Source organism: Lepidochelys olivacea (genome assembly GCF_965140295.1).
Source record: "Lepidochelys olivacea isolate rLepOli2 genome assembly, chromosome: 1".
In the NCBI taxonomy this organism is placed as follows: Eukaryota; Metazoa; Chordata; order Testudines; family Cheloniidae; genus Lepidochelys; species Lepidochelys olivacea.
Window position 1 is genome coordinate 34,527,301 of NC_140411.1, and position 15,205 is coordinate 34,542,505.

The 15,205-nt window shown below is 44.6% G+C and overlaps 3 long non-coding RNA genes across 3 annotated transcripts in view; all 3 read left to right on the forward strand.

Annotated features, from left to right (window-relative positions):
• LOC311515042 overlaps positions 1-174 on the forward strand; it is a 29,050-nt gene extending 28,876 nt beyond the window's left edge. Inside the window, exon 3 of the long non-coding RNA XR_014710034.1 lies at positions 116-174. This is a non-coding gene — a long non-coding RNA (uncharacterized lncRNA). The remainder of the gene's footprint in view (positions 1-115) is intronic.
• LOC311515922 lies at positions 174-6,366 on the forward strand. Its single transcript, XR_014710257.1, has 3 exons — positions 174-227; positions 3,261-3,443; positions 6,217-6,366. It is a non-coding gene; the product is annotated as an uncharacterized lncRNA (long non-coding RNA).
• A 1,671-nt stretch (positions 6,367-8,037) lies between these two features.
• LOC311514416 lies at positions 8,038-10,552 on the forward strand. Its single transcript, XR_014709879.1, has 3 exons — positions 8,038-8,181; positions 8,727-8,945; positions 10,447-10,552. It is a non-coding gene; the product is annotated as an uncharacterized lncRNA (long non-coding RNA).
• The last annotated feature ends 4,653 nt before the right edge of the window (positions 10,553-15,205 follow it).

Genomic DNA, 15,205 nt, shown 5'->3' on the forward strand with positions numbered 1-15,205 from the left:
GCCCTGGGTGGGAAACACACAGCTCCCACTCCTAGATATCAGAGCTGTATGGTCAGAGCAGCTGAGTTTTCGAAGTGTGCAATCTACCCCAAAAGCGGTTTCTTTTGTCTTCCAGTCTTCTGCTAAGATCGGGACTAATAACACCTGAGATCATACAGAGCCTCCTTCCCTGGGTGAATTCCCCAACAGAAAACCACCGAGTCACCAGCACAGCTTTTCTTGCCCGGGTAAGACACAGGGCTCTGAAGAGCAGTTTCACCATTAGGCTGTTGTCTGTTGTGTGCCTTTCTTTCAGGAGTTGTACAGTTCAGTTCATAGGAGTAATTGTCATTTAGATAGTAAGATGGATCCTCCTTTATATGGAAACCTCACAAGGAACTTCATTACACCTTTCTGAGTTCTTCTCTCTGTGTTATTTTTATCGCTGTCACTGCCTATACTAGCTACACAGCCACTGGTGCTGGCTGAGAGAGAGTGAGAGAGATACAGACAGAGTTTGGATGACTGGACCTCTTCTGCCAAGTCCTAGTGCTGATCCTAACCAACAGCTCCTGATTTTGGTTTAGCTCAGCAGATCTTCTGAATGAACCTAGTGTCCTAATACTATGAAACAAGCAACATACAAATACATTAACATCTATCTTAGGTTCTCATTACTGTAGTATCTGAATACCTCAAAACTCTTTTTAATGTATGTATCCCCACAACACTCCTGTGAGGTAGGGAAGCACTATTATCCCCATTTTACAGCCAGGGAACTGAGGCACAGAAGGGCTAAGTGACTTGCCCAAGGTCACACAGGAAGTCTTTGAGGGAGCAGGAAATTGAACCTGGGTTTCCTAAGTCCTAGGCTAGTGTGATACCTGCTGGAGCACCCTCCCTTTCCACAGCCTTCCTCCAACATCTGCATCATATTTCCCACTTACGCTAAGCAACTATCTTCGGGGCTCATCTGGTTCTCAGAAAAATAATCTATCTGTGCCTGTGATGGGCTGTACCTGGGCTTTGAGGCGCCTTACAAGAGGCCCCGTGGTCCTACTACACCCTGCCCCAGGAAAAGAGCCACAAAGGTGGGTCCTCCAGGTCTGTCTAGAGAGGCCTCGTGAAAGCAGCCAATTAGAGCCCATCAGGCTCAGATAAAAGGAGCTGCAGGGTCTTAGCAGGTCAGTTCCTGGCAGGAACTGGAGGGGCAAGAAGGGGTGCTGCTCGCTGGCCACAGAAATTCAGGGGATAGCCAGAGTTTGATTCTGGCAACATTTGCTTAAGCTTGGTTTGCAGGAAAAGAGTCCCTAAGAACTTTAACCCTGAGGTGAAAGTGGCTGGTAGGAAGAAGCCTGGAGAAGAAGCAACAGTGAACTGAAATCAAGAAGTGCCTAGCTACTGTTTATAGGTCCATGGGTTGGAACCCATAGTAATGGGCAGGCCCAGGTTCCCCTACCATCCACCATGGCAAAAGCCCCACGAAGGGGACAATTCGTATGGAGAGCTTGAACAAAGGGCAAGATTTAAAGGGCCAGAGTTGGGGCTGAAGACCCTAGTGAGGGAAATGGGACTATTCTTTACTTCCCCAGAAGGGGTTCATTTGGACTTTGGGACTCGGACAGAGGGCTGACCCACAGAAGACTCACTGAGGTCGACTGGCAGGGTGCACCAGGGGTGAGAAAAGGACTGTGGTACTATACCCAGCCACTAAGAGGCTCTCAGAAGGTGAGTGGACCCCTAGTACAGTGCCCAAAAGGAAAGCTCCATGTTTTTAAGACATTTCTCATTTGTGTGGAATAATAAAGTTACAATGTATTATGTGCCAAGTATCAGAGGGGTAGCCATGTTAGTCTGTATCCACAAGACTGTGGCTGTAGGAGGGCTCCTTGTTGTTTTAGTATATTACATGTCTGCTCAAATTATATTCCCAGTCTTAATGAACATATTGGGGTTAACGGACATGTTGATTTTATTTCAGCTAATGAGTGATCCAATGCTCAGGGAGAAGAAGTTCCTTAAGTCTGTCTTACACATCTTGGAAGAAAGGTCACATGATAGAAACAGCATTGTCCATCAGCATTGTCCATTTGGGAAATTTAGTCTATGGGGTGCTTGAGGCGGTAAGAGAGAATACTGAATAGAATGCAGCATAACTAGAGAAACCAAGGAAAACAGTTGTTCAGAGTTTACAGAGGCTGCACACAATGCACTAGGCCAAAATCTGCTCTCTCACCCTAGTAACCTCTTTGCAGTCAATACAGAGCAAGCTGGATCCTTTGGTAAACTGGGCATAAGTCAACAATGTGCACTTTAATATGACCGTATGTAGATGTATACATCTAGGAACAAAGAGTGCAGGCCATACTTACAGGATGGGAGACTCTATCCCAGGAAGCAATGATGCTGAAAAAAACTTGAGTCATGGTAGATAATCAGTTGAACATAATCTCCCAGTATGAAGTTGTGGCCAAAAGGGCTGAGATGATCCTTGGAGGCATAAACAGAGGGATCTTGAATAAGAGTAAGGAAGTTATTTTCCCTCTGAATATGGCACTCATATGAGCACTGCTGGAATACTGTGACCAGATCAGGTGTCCACAATTCAAGAAGGATGCTGATAAATTAGAGAGGATTCAGAGAAGAGTCACAAGAATTATCAAAGGATTGGAAAATATGCCTTTAGTGATAGACTCAAGGAGCTCAATCTACTTAGCTTTACAAAGAGAAGGTTAAGGGGTGCTTGAGGACAGTCTATAACTACTCACATGGGGAATAAATTTTGATAATGGGCTCTTCACATTAACAAACAAAGATATAACAAGATTCAATGGGGAAAGATGAAGCTAGACTAATCCAGACTGGTAATAAAGCTTACATTTTTAATGGTAATTTTAATTAACCATTGGAACAGTTTACCAAGGGTTATGGTGAATTCTGTCACTAGCAATTTTAAAATCAAGTTTGGAAGTTTTTCTAAAAGATACACTCTAGCTCAAATAGAGACTATTTCGGGGAAGTTCTGTGTTATGCAGGAGGTCAGACTGGATCATCACAATGGTCCCTTTTGGCCTTGGAATCTAAGTAGCTAGGAATCTAATAGGATTACACAGGTGTAATATGGCACCGAGTTTGGCTCATTGTAGCTAGCACCCGGTCTGAAATATAGCTATAGGTCTCAGGGGTATAGATGAAATTCCCACAGCTTCATAATTGCTAAAGAAAACTTATTAGAAGTGTGATCAGTGATAAGTGGTTTTTAATGTCATATATTTGTACAGGTGAAAAAGCACAAGAAGTTTCTTCTGGACATACTGATCAGGACCTTAAATGACACTTTCAGTTCTGAAGTCATTGGTGAGAGCATGAAGGCACTGGCCAAAGTCCTGAAGGAGCTGACGGAGAAGGACATAGCTTCTTCCTTCAGAGACCTCACCCCACAGATCTGGACTTGCTTTGACAATGTATGTGAACAGAACTGGTAACTGGATTGGTAACTGGTTAAAAAGAACTGGATTGGTAACTGGTTAAAAGATAGGAAACAGAGGGTAGGAATAAATGGTCAGTTTTCAGAATGGAGAGAGGTAAATAGTCGTGTCCCCCAGGGGTCTGTACTGGGCCCAGTCCTATTTAACATATTCATAAATGATCTGGAAAAAGGGGTAAACAGTGAGGTGGCAAAATTTGCAGATGATACAAAACTACTCAAGATAGTTAAGTCCCAGGCAGACTACGAAGAGCTACAAAAGGATCTCACAAAACTAGGTGACTGGGCAACAAAATGGCAGATGAAATTTAATGTTGATAAATGCAAAGTAACACACATTGGAAAAAATAATCCTAACTATACATATACAATGATAGGGTCTAAATGAGCTGTTACCACTCAAGAAAGAGATGTTTGAGACATTGCGGATAGTTCTCTGAAATCATCCACTCAATGTGCAGCAGCAGTCAAAAAAGCGAACAGAATGTTGGGAATCATCAAGAAAGGGATAGATAATAAGACAGAAAATATCATATTGCCTCTATATAAATCCACGATACGCCCACACCTTGAATACTGCGTGCAGATGTGGTTGCCCCATCTCAAAAAAGATAATTGGAATTGGAAAAGGTTCAGAAAAGGGCAACAAAAATGATTAGGGGTATAGAACGGCTTCCATATGAGGAGTGATTAATAAGACTGGGACTTTTCAGCTTGGAAAAGAGGCAACTAGGGGGGATATGATAGAGGTCTATAAAATCATGAGTGGTATAGAGAAAGTAAATAAGGAAATGTTGTTATTTACTCCTTCTCATAATACAAGAACAAGGGGCCACCAAATGAAATTAATAGGTAGCAGGTTTAAAACAAACTCAAGAAAGTATTTTTTCACGCAACACACTGTCAACCTCTGGAACTCCTTGTGAGAGGGTGTTGTGAAGGCCAATACTATAACGGGGTTCAAAAGGGAGCTAGATAGATTCATGGAAGATAGGTCCATCAATGGCTATTAGCCAAGATGGGCAGGAATGGTGTCCCTAGCCTCTGTTTGCTGGGATTGGGTGACAGGACATGGATCACTTGATGATAACCTGTCTGTTCATTCTCTTTGGGGCACCTGCCATTGGCCACTGTCAGAGGACAGGATACTGGGCTTGATGGACCTTTGGTCTGACCCAGTATAGCCGTTCTTATGAACTCTCCAACCCCGTTCAACTGATCTTGATTAGACTCCATTTACAATGTGTGATGTGGACTCCCTGGGCATTGCTCATGTCAGAGTGAAGAGATTTTAGGCCTCAGGGGAGAGAAGTGTTTTACGGAGGAGGAGAGCATTAGGAGGATGGGGATGACATCCCTGCTCCCACAGTCTCACCCTTCTGTTCATCTTTATTTCCACAGAGAATGGCAAAGAAAGTCTGAATACTGGATTAGGTAGCTAGATAACCATGAAGAGGGGGTTACAGAGAACAATAGAGTGCTGGGCCTGCTCTATACCATTTTTACTTGAGAGGGTGGGAATGATAATTCCATTTTGCAGAGAATTTTGAGATTTCAAATTTTGGTTTTGTTCCTATTTGGGGGAACCTCCCTCCCCAAATTTCAAAACTCTTTGTGAAATGGAATTACTACTCCCAACCCAGCTCCTCTGGAAGCCTTGGCCCAGGGCAGTCTGCTGCCAGACTATCCCAGAGCTGGGGACCCGGGAAACTCTGGGAGCTGGAGGTGCCAGGGAGTTGCAAATTTGAGAGCCAGGACTCCCAGAGTTCCTGGCTCCCTGTCAGCCTGCCAGATAGGCTGTTCAGAAGCCGGGGGCCTAGAAGCCCATGATCTGCCAAGGAGCTGGGTGGGTGCACTGGCAGGACAACAAACAGGTTTCTAAGGATCCCTGCCTGGCTTCTGGAGAAATTTCATCAAAATTGAACTGTCTCTAAAATATTTTGACGAATCAGCAAATTTGGACGAAAAATTGGTTAATTCAAGTTCTTCCAACCAGCTGTAGTTGGAATCACTCTGCTTTAGCATAGAAGAGATGGCTGTGCTAGGTGCATGATGTGATTGTCCCTTAGTTACCAACTTGCGGGGCTTTCTTGGCTGTAGGAGGATGATGGCCTCTTCGTTCATTGGCTTTTGTCCTATTTGGCATCCTGGCCCACTTGACAAAGAGAAAATGGAAGGCCTATTTCACTGATCAGGTTAGACAGAGCTGGGTCACACTTCTGCTGCACCTGCAAGACCCAAACCCCGAGGTTTCAATGGTAAGACCGACAGTGACGTATTTACTAAGGAAAAGGAATCTTCCTCCCAATGCCAGGGGAGCTCTGCTATTCCTGCCTGCTGTGGAGGCCCAAATTCTCCCCTCAGTTTATTACCTGCCCACTGAGTCAATTCCAGCCAGACTGGTCTATGGCTGCCTCACCAGAGTCCAGGATAGGTCATGGGTCTGACCCCGACAGGTCTCTGTTCCTGTCTCTCTGCACCCTGCCTCTCTAGAACAGAGGAGAGACCACAGCTATGCCTGGTGAAGCAGCTTTCATAGATATATCTGTTCCAAAAAGACATTGATGCTACTTCCAGGTTTCAGTGGAAGCTCTCCCCCATATTAGACATTCCTGCATGTTTTCTGCCAATTACATCCAGGTGAATCCCTTTTTATCCTGGACTAGATGAGCAGTCAAGGAGATTAGTTCCATTTGAATGAACATAGCACTCGATAGGGAACAATTAAATGGTGCGACACTCTTTTTCAGGAATGCAGAGCTACGTTTCACCTCTGTGCCCCGTTTTTGGGACTGAAGAGGCTCCAAGCTGCAGTTAATGAGCACCTTGGTGGCACAGCCGAGCTGAAGCCTGAAGGGCTCCAGGTGGACATTTGCAGACACCTCGTGAGTGAGCTGTAGAACTGTATGCGATATTGACTGCAGTGGCTTGTTGTGGTGTAGAGGTGTGGGGGGATGTGTGATCAGTAATGTAAGTAACATAAGAGTAGGATATATGACTGAGGGTGATGGGAAATGTAAATCTGCCACAGATTCCCACTTTTCCCACTTCTACCCAGCCACCCGTTCTTTTTCTTATTTACCTGTGGTTCATAAAAGCATGTGTTGGCCGTCAAAGCACACTTCTAGCTGGAGAGAGCTCATGTGTCCCTGATTTCCTCTAAGCCAAAGAGAATGCAGAGCTGCTGGAGAACTTGTACAAAACCACCATCACGTACTTCTATAGCAGCTGGGAAGAGATCCGGGCAGTTGTAGCCAAGTTAGCTGGTGAGAGATGATGCCCAGTGTCCCTTTTGGTATTCCTATTGAAGGAGACAGAAAAAATCCCACTGTGCATCACTGAGCTGCCATTAATCTCTCTGTGCCTCAGCTTCCCACGCATAAATGGAGATATTAATATCCCTACCTCTCCAGCGTGGTGGTAGGAGGAATTCATTGGTTGCTATAAAGTGCTTCGGGATTGTTGCAGGGAAAGCATGGTGCAATCATTTAGTAGTAGAGGCTGAGAAACTGTCACATAGGGTATGTTTACACTTTGAGCTGCGGGTATAATTCCCAGCTTGATGAGACATACCCGCACTAGCCCTGAGTGCTAAAAATAGAGAGTAGCCACGATGGCTGGCGGGAGCAGCAGGAGGGGCTAACCGCCCCAAGTATGATCCCATCCAAACCCCAAAGTCTATTCTCAAGGTGGTTAGCTCCTCCCACTGCTCGTGCTGCCTTAGCTACATTCTATTTTTAGCATGCTAGCTCAGTCAGAGCTAGTGTGGGCGTGTCCCATTGAGCTGGGAATGATACCCCTACCTCAAAGTGCAGACCTACCGACAGCATTGTTCAGTGCTCCTTACTGCTACTTCATCATTCATGCAGCCCGCCTCCCCATAGTGCCTGCTGTTTCAGGTTCCTGGCCACACCACCTTGTCAAGGAAGCATTAGGTTCCTCCTCTTTGGCCCTGTGCCCTCTTCTCCGTAGCACACCCATGTGAGACAGGCAGGCATTGTGACCTAAGTCATCTATCAGTCACCTTGTGAGATCCCCGCTTAGAACTCACTTATTCCTGGCCCCAGTCCTTTGCTCAGACCACTAGACCAGGACACTGTCCTAGTATGTCTCCAATAACTGACAGCAGTGGCAAGAGGAACACAGACTGTTTAAATCAAATGGGTTTTATGTAAACATTCTTTTTAAAAAGTGTCTCTTTTATTCTCTTCAGTGTGGACTCTAAACTGCTCTAGCATCCTCTTGTCCGCAGCTCATCCTTAGGCCCACAGTAGGAGAAGCCAAAGCCTGTCTAGGAGCTGCTATTATCACCGTGCACTCAGCAAGGGAAGGTGTTGTTGTTGTTTGTTTTACATTGTGTATTTAGGCATCATCCTGGAACACACGGACACCCAGCATATGAAATGGCTGGACCTAGAACAACTGTTGATCTGTAAGTAATAAATACAGCTGAAGTCCTGTTCATTAGTGAGTTATAAAGGAATTTAGCTGACAAGCAGCAGTAACCGATACCACTGGTGCAAAGTGCATCAGCCACACATTAAAGGACAGATTCACTCTTGCCCAGGAGAAGTCAGCTTTAGTTTTCCCTGAAGGAGGAAGCTGCAGCAGGTGTGATATGAGTCAGTGGATCTCCTGGCTGTCCTGGCAATGCCCCCTCCCCAACCAATGCTATCCACTCTTTGGGCTTCATTGGCTCCCTGTGGACTCCCCAGGTGAGAAGAAGTTGTAGCCACTTTCTGCTACCCCAAATTTCCCACCAGCAAATTTTCTTCCAGTAGGTGCCCTGTATCACGCATAAACCAACTTGGACCTGGCCTCTGTTTAATTCCAGGTTTATTTGAGCTCAAGCAGTGGCTCCTGAATAGAGATGGAAAATAACTTAAAAGTGGAAGCTATTGAAACAATGGATCTTCTTCCATTTACAGCAAAGTGGATGAGTTTCTGGTAGAGTCAGGGTCTCCCCACAGTTTGGAGCATGGAAGAAGGGTCCCAGTGGAGGAACCTAAAGCTTTGTTTGTCTTGGAGAGCTTCTGTAGCGTGGTATTCAGAGGTAATAAGACTCCAGCTATTTCAGGCACAGGTGACTATGAAAAGTGAGCCATATTCATCTCTCATCTATTTTCCATCCCAATATGAGGACTGAGACCAGTTTCACATTTTTGCATGTGATCATTCTGCTCAGGTACTTCAAGGTTCTGTGATTACTCTTAGCTGTGATTTGACAGTCTATTCACTAACACGTCCTCTGTAATTTCAGCTCTCCAGGTCCTACAGAAAGACCCGAGTCCCACTGTCCAGCTGGTGGCAACTCCGGTCCTAAGTGACATCTGTCCTGGAAGAATGCTTGGGGAATGAAGTGGAAAGGAGACAAAGAGAACAAGGCTTTCCCGCTACCCAAAATTGGAACAAGAGAGAGGGAGAGAGAGGCAACTATAATACTGGCCAGTATTTGCCGTTGTCATACTGCTCAGATGCTGTAAGTGAGAGAAGAATCAGGCCCTGTAAAGTAAAAATTTGATTTTATTACTCAAATTATTAGACATCAGAACATCTAGTCATTCTGATGGACATGCAGCCTCTGGACAAGCTCAGTGATAAGCATGTAGTATTATATTGCTTGCTCAAGGGTTATTACTATAGTAACAGCCAAGTACTGGCCCAGATCCTCAAATACACCTGAGCTGTAGACTCTGGGGTGTTCTAAATTATGCTGTCTTGTTACAGACATTGCTGCACTGTAGCTTGCTGGAGCACACTGCACTCTCTCTGTGCCATCTTCTGTTTCTAGCTCACACCCCATATACTCGGGAGGGAAGCTAGGAGTTGGTGACATACAGCCAGCTTCACTGGCTGCACACTATGTATGCTAGCTCTCCATGTGTTAGGGATTTGCACATGCTGGGGGAATTCCTAGCTGCCCTCTTAGGACAGCTTCATGGCTACTTTGCCCTGCTCCACTGCAACATAGGGCAGCATGGCCCACTATATGCAAAAAGGTGACTTTACAACTAACCCCTCCCCTATTTATGCACCTACACGTGATTGTTAGGAGTCTAAGTTTAGGTATTCAGGTTTGGAAGTTTCAGTCACTTGGCATAAAGTTGTCTCATGTCAACCAAAGGACAAATATGCCTTTAAACATCATTCCCCTTGTTTTTAAACCCTGCACCTCATTTTTATTCAGTCGGGGCTGGTCATGGGGATAAATATGACTAACTCAAGCTCAGTTTTCAAACTTGAGTGCCTAAAGTTAGACACTGGAAGCCATAATTGGGAATTCAAATATCTATTTTAGGCACCTCAGTGCTGATAGAGATTTAAGTGCCTTAATCAACACTTCTGCAGGTGGCTATAATGGGTATTTAGGCATCTAACTGCAGATTTCGGTGCTTAACTTTAGTCACCCAGGGCCTTTGTACTTGTATTGCCCAATCCTACGAGTTGCTGAGTGTCCTCAAACTCCCACTGATGTTATAAGGATGCTCTGCCCTTCAGAGAAGGTGCTCAGCAGATATAACTCATCCTCCAAAGTTAGCTACTATGAACCTCCACCTCATATAAAAAGGTCACCGAATGGTCAGGTTTCTAGTCTCCATCACCACGTCATTCTCCAGTTTATTGTCCCCCTGAGTTCAGGGCCTGTGAGGATTCACCAGGCAGCAGTTAGCAGAGGAGGGCGAAAGGCAGAGGGCGTCTGGGATGTCATTGCTCATAATTCTCAATAGGGAGACAATGTTCCTGTAACAGTTGAATATTGGAAGGAGATCAATAGAGACCCCTGTTGAATTGACACATTCTGCTAATTCAAAAGCAACTATATTAAGTAATATGGGTTCTTGTAGGGTTTCCTGTTTTGGTGATTGCAGCTTATTCCCAGTCCATGTGATCATATTGTTGTTCCCTAGTATTCTCCATTCTGTTTATGTGTATTAAGGGGCACTGTACAATACTGATGACTCTTCACATTTCTTTTTCAGGTGCTGGCCGTGTATCTCACAAACAAGGTGCTATGCAGATAACCCAGCCCCAGCTTTTGTATTTACTGTGCACACATTTCCTACTAAACTGTTTGAAGTATCTGTTTCAATTGCTCAGAGGCCTGATTTCTTCTTCCATTGTGGGGCTTCCTGCATGTCCACTGTAACCATGATGTAGGTGCTTCCTCCCTTGCCCTTTCTCCATGGAGATGGACGAAGACTTCAGCCCAGTGCCTCTTTGGGGTCGCTAACCACTCTTCCGTGATCCACACAAAGCTAGATCTAATCCCTATAGTTAGTGATCTGGGGTCTGGTTCTTAATCATATCCTCTTCTTTGTCTTTCTGGGAATTCAGTATTGCTGATGAATTCTGGGTTGTAAGTGGAATAGACTGTGTTCTGGTGAGTTACCCTCCCCCCTGTCTAGCCTATTTCTGGGTCAGAAGGCTATCTGTGAACATTTGTCTGTTTACTTACAGACTTAGGATAGGTTTCAGAGTGGTAGCCATGTTAGTCTATATCAGCAAAAAGAACGAGGAGTACTTGTGGCACCTTAGAGACTAACAAATTTATTTGAGCATAAGCTTTTGTGGGCTAAAACCCACTTCATCGGATGCATGCAGTGGAAAATACAGTAGGAAGATGTGTATATACACAGAGAACATGAAAAAATGGGTGTTGCCATACCAACTGTAACAAGACTAATTAATTAAGGTGGGCTATTATCAGCAGGAGGAAAAAAAACTTTTGTAGTGATAATCAGGATGGCCCATTTCAAACAGTTCACAAGAAGGTGTGAGTAACAATAGGGGAAAAGATAGGTTTCAGAGTAACAGCCGTGTTAGTCTGTATTCGCAAAAAGAAAAGGAGTACTTGTGGCACCTTAGAGACTAACCAATTTATTTGAGCATAAGCTGTAGCTCACGAAAGCTTATGCTCAAATAAATTGGTTAGTCTCTAAGGTGCCACAAGTACTCCTTTTCTTTTTGCGAATAGGGGAAAAATTAGCATGGGGAAATAGTTTTACTTTGTGTAATGTCCCATCCACTCCCAGTCTTTATTCAAGCCTAATTTAATGGGATAGGTGCCTGTAATAGTGTGTGAGGGAAGGCATCTCTGCTTTTCTAAGCCAAGTCCCTGTTTGTGCACTGCAAGACTTTATCAGAGAGGAACCATTGGATTTCCTAGCTTCCCACACTGCACTACAAGAGAATGACTGTCATTGGATACCTCTGATAGGGTATGTCCTGCTGTGCTCACTGGTCTTGTGACTTCTCCGTATCAAGGACCAGCTCATTTTGTTCATAATTCATATTGGACTAGACCTGGGTGAAGGCTGGAGGGTCAATTCATTGTGAGGCTCACCAGTTAAACTCCACAGTTTAGAGAATCATAGAAATGTAGGGCTGGAAGGGACCTAGAACGATCATCTAGTCCAGCACTATATTGAGACCATCTATGGCAGCTGTTTGTCTAATGGGTTCTTAAAAAAAACCTCCAATGATGGGGATTCCACAACCTCCCTTTGAAGCCTATTCCAGAGCTTAACAATCTTTATAGTTAGTTAGAAAGTTTTTCCTAATATCTAACCTAAATCTCCCTTCCTGCAGATTAAGCTGATTCCTACTTCTCCTACTTTCAGTGCACATGGAGAACAGTTGATCAGGGTCCTCTTTATAACAGTCCTTAACATATTTGAACATATTTGATGATTTGGCCATATGAGGGTTTGGCTAAGATAAAGAGGCACCTGGAGGAGGGAAAGGAGATTACAGAGGTATGTGTGTAGCTTTCTTGGGGTGCCAGGGCTCTGAGTCACCTTTTTACCCATCCAGCAAGAGGAAGATTTTCTCATGCTTGGCTAGATATCTGCTCCCTAACACCACCAGTCTGTTAGCCATCCTACCAGTTTCCTTAGGGCTCTGCTAGCCCTTGCTTTGCCTTGTATGGTAACAGTAGGTGCACCACAGCCCCCAAGTCCCGCTGAAAGTGTCCCCCTGTAGCAGCAGGTTCCTGTCACAGGACACTCACAGAAATTACCAGGTTAGCTGTCCCCAAGGGAACAGAATCCAAACAGCTTGATTGGTACAGCTTGGGATCAGATCTTTTATAACATCACAGCACTGAGAATCATAGAATATCAGGGTTGGAAGGGACCCCTGAAGGTCATTTAGTCCAACCCCCTGCTCGAAGCAGGACCAATTCCCAGTTAAATCATCCCAGCCAGGGCTTTGTCAAGCCTGACCTTAAAAACCTCTAAGGAAGGAGATTCTACCACCTCCCTAGGTAACGCATTCCAGTGTTTCACCACCCTCTTAGTGAAAAAGTTTTTCCTAATATCCAATCTAAATCTCCCCCACTGCAACTTGAGACCATTACTCCTCGTTCTGTCATCTGCTACCATTGAGAACAGTCTAGAGCCATCCTCTTTGGAACCCCCTTTCAGGTAGTTGAAAGCAGCTATCAAATCCCCCCTCATTCTTCTCTTCTGCAGGCTAAACAATCCCAGCTCCCTCAGCCTCTCCTCATAAGTCATGTGTTCTAGACCCCTAATCATTTTTGTTGCCCTTCGCTGGACTCTCTCCAATTTATCCAGATCCTTCTTGTAGTGTGGGGCCCAAAACTGGACACAGTACTCCAGATGAGGCCTCACCAATGTCGAATAGAGGGGAACGATCACGTCCCTCGATCTGCTCGCTATGCCCCTACTTATACATCCCAAAATGCCATTGGCCTTCTTGGCAACAAGGGCACACTGCTGACTCATATCCAGCTTCTCGTCCACTGTCACCCCTAGGTCCTTTTCCGCAGAACTGCTGCCTAGCCATTCGGTCCCTAGTCTGTAGCGGTGCATTGGATTCTTCCATCCTAAGTGCAGGACCCTGCACTTATCCTTATTGAACCTCATCAGATTTCTTTTGGCCCAATCCTCCAATTTGTCTAGGTCCTTCTGTATCCTATCCCTCCCCTCCAGCGTATCTACCACTCCTCCTAGTTTAGTATCATCCGCAAATTTGCTGAGAGTGCAATCCACACCATCCTCCAGATCATTTATGAAGATATTGAACAAAACTGGCCCCAGGACCGACCCTTGGGGCACTCCACTTGATACCGGCTGCCAACTAGACATGGAGCCATTGATCACTACCTGTTGAGCCCGACAATCTAGCCAGCTTTCTACCCACCTTATAGTGCATTCATCCAGCCCATACTTCTTTAACTTGCTGACAAGAATACTGTGGGAGACCGTGTCAAAAGCTTTGCTAAAGTCAAGAAACAATACATCCACTGCTTTCCCTTCATCCACAGAACCAGTAATCTCATCATAAAAGGCGATTAGATTAGTCAGGCATGACCTTCTGTCAAGGTTCCTCCCCCACTCTGAACTCTAGGGTACAGATGTGGGGACCTGCATGAAAAAACCTCCTAAGCTTATCTTTACCAGCTTAGGTCAAAACTTCCCCAAGGTACAAAATATTCCACCCGTTGTCCTTGGACTGGCCACTACCACCACCAAACTAATACTGGTTACTGGGGAAGAGCTGTTTGGACGCGTCCTTCCCCCCAAAATACTTCCCAAAACCTTGCACCCCACTTCCTGGACAAGGTTTGGTAAAAAGCCTCACCAATTTGCCTAGGTGACTACAGAACCAGACCCTTGGATCTTAAGAACAATGAACAATCCTCCCAACACTTGCACCCCCCCCTTTCCTGGGAAATGTTGGATAAAAAGCCTCACCAATTTGCATAGGTGACCACAGACCCAAAGTCTTGGATCTGAGAACAATGAAAAAGCATTCAGTTTCTTACAAGAAGACTTTTAATAAAAATAGAAGTAAATAGAAATGAAGAAATCTCCCCTGTAAAATCAGGATGGTAGATATCTTACAGGGTAATTAGATTCAAAAACATAGAGAACCCCTCTAGGCAAAACCTTAAGTTACAAAAAAGATACACAGACAGAAATAGTTATTCTATTCAGCACAATTCTTTTCTCAGCCATTTAAAGAAATCATAATCTAACACATACCTAGCTAGATTACTTACTAAAAGTTCTAAGACTCCATTCCTGGTCTATCCCCGGCAGAAACCAGCATATAGATAGACCCACAGACCCTTTGTTTCTCTCCCTCCTCCCAGCTTTTGAAAGTATCTTGTCTCCTCATTGGTCATTTTGGTCAGGTGCCAGCGAGGTTACCTTTAGCTTCTTAACCCTTTACAGGTGAGAGGAGCTTTCCCCTGGCCAGGAGGGATTTCAAAGGGGTTTACCCTTCCCTTTATATTTATGACACCTTCCCTTGGTGAATCCATGCTGGCTGTTCCTGATCACTTTCCTCTCATGCAAGTGCATCAGGATTGATTCTTTGAGGACCTGCTCCATGATTTTTCCAGGGACTGAGGTGAGGCTGACTGGCCTGTAGTTCCCAGGATCCTCCTTCTTCCCTTTTTTGAGATATATGTATAGTGAAATAATCCTAAATTTGTTATCAAAGGTTAAGATTTAAGAGATACTGAGTCAGGATAATGGAAACAGAACTGGTTACATATAAAATGAAAATCATAACATGCTTCTTAGAGTCTAAATTTAACAACAGGCTAAAATCTATGATTACAGCAGTTTCTCATCTAAAGCAATCTCCCAGCATCATTAACCAACATGCCTGGAATCCAACTTTCATGAGGAAGGAAAAAGGCTTTTTGCATGCAGGGGAGGATAAACAAGGTGATTTTTGCCTCCATTGATTTTGTCCTCAGAGTCA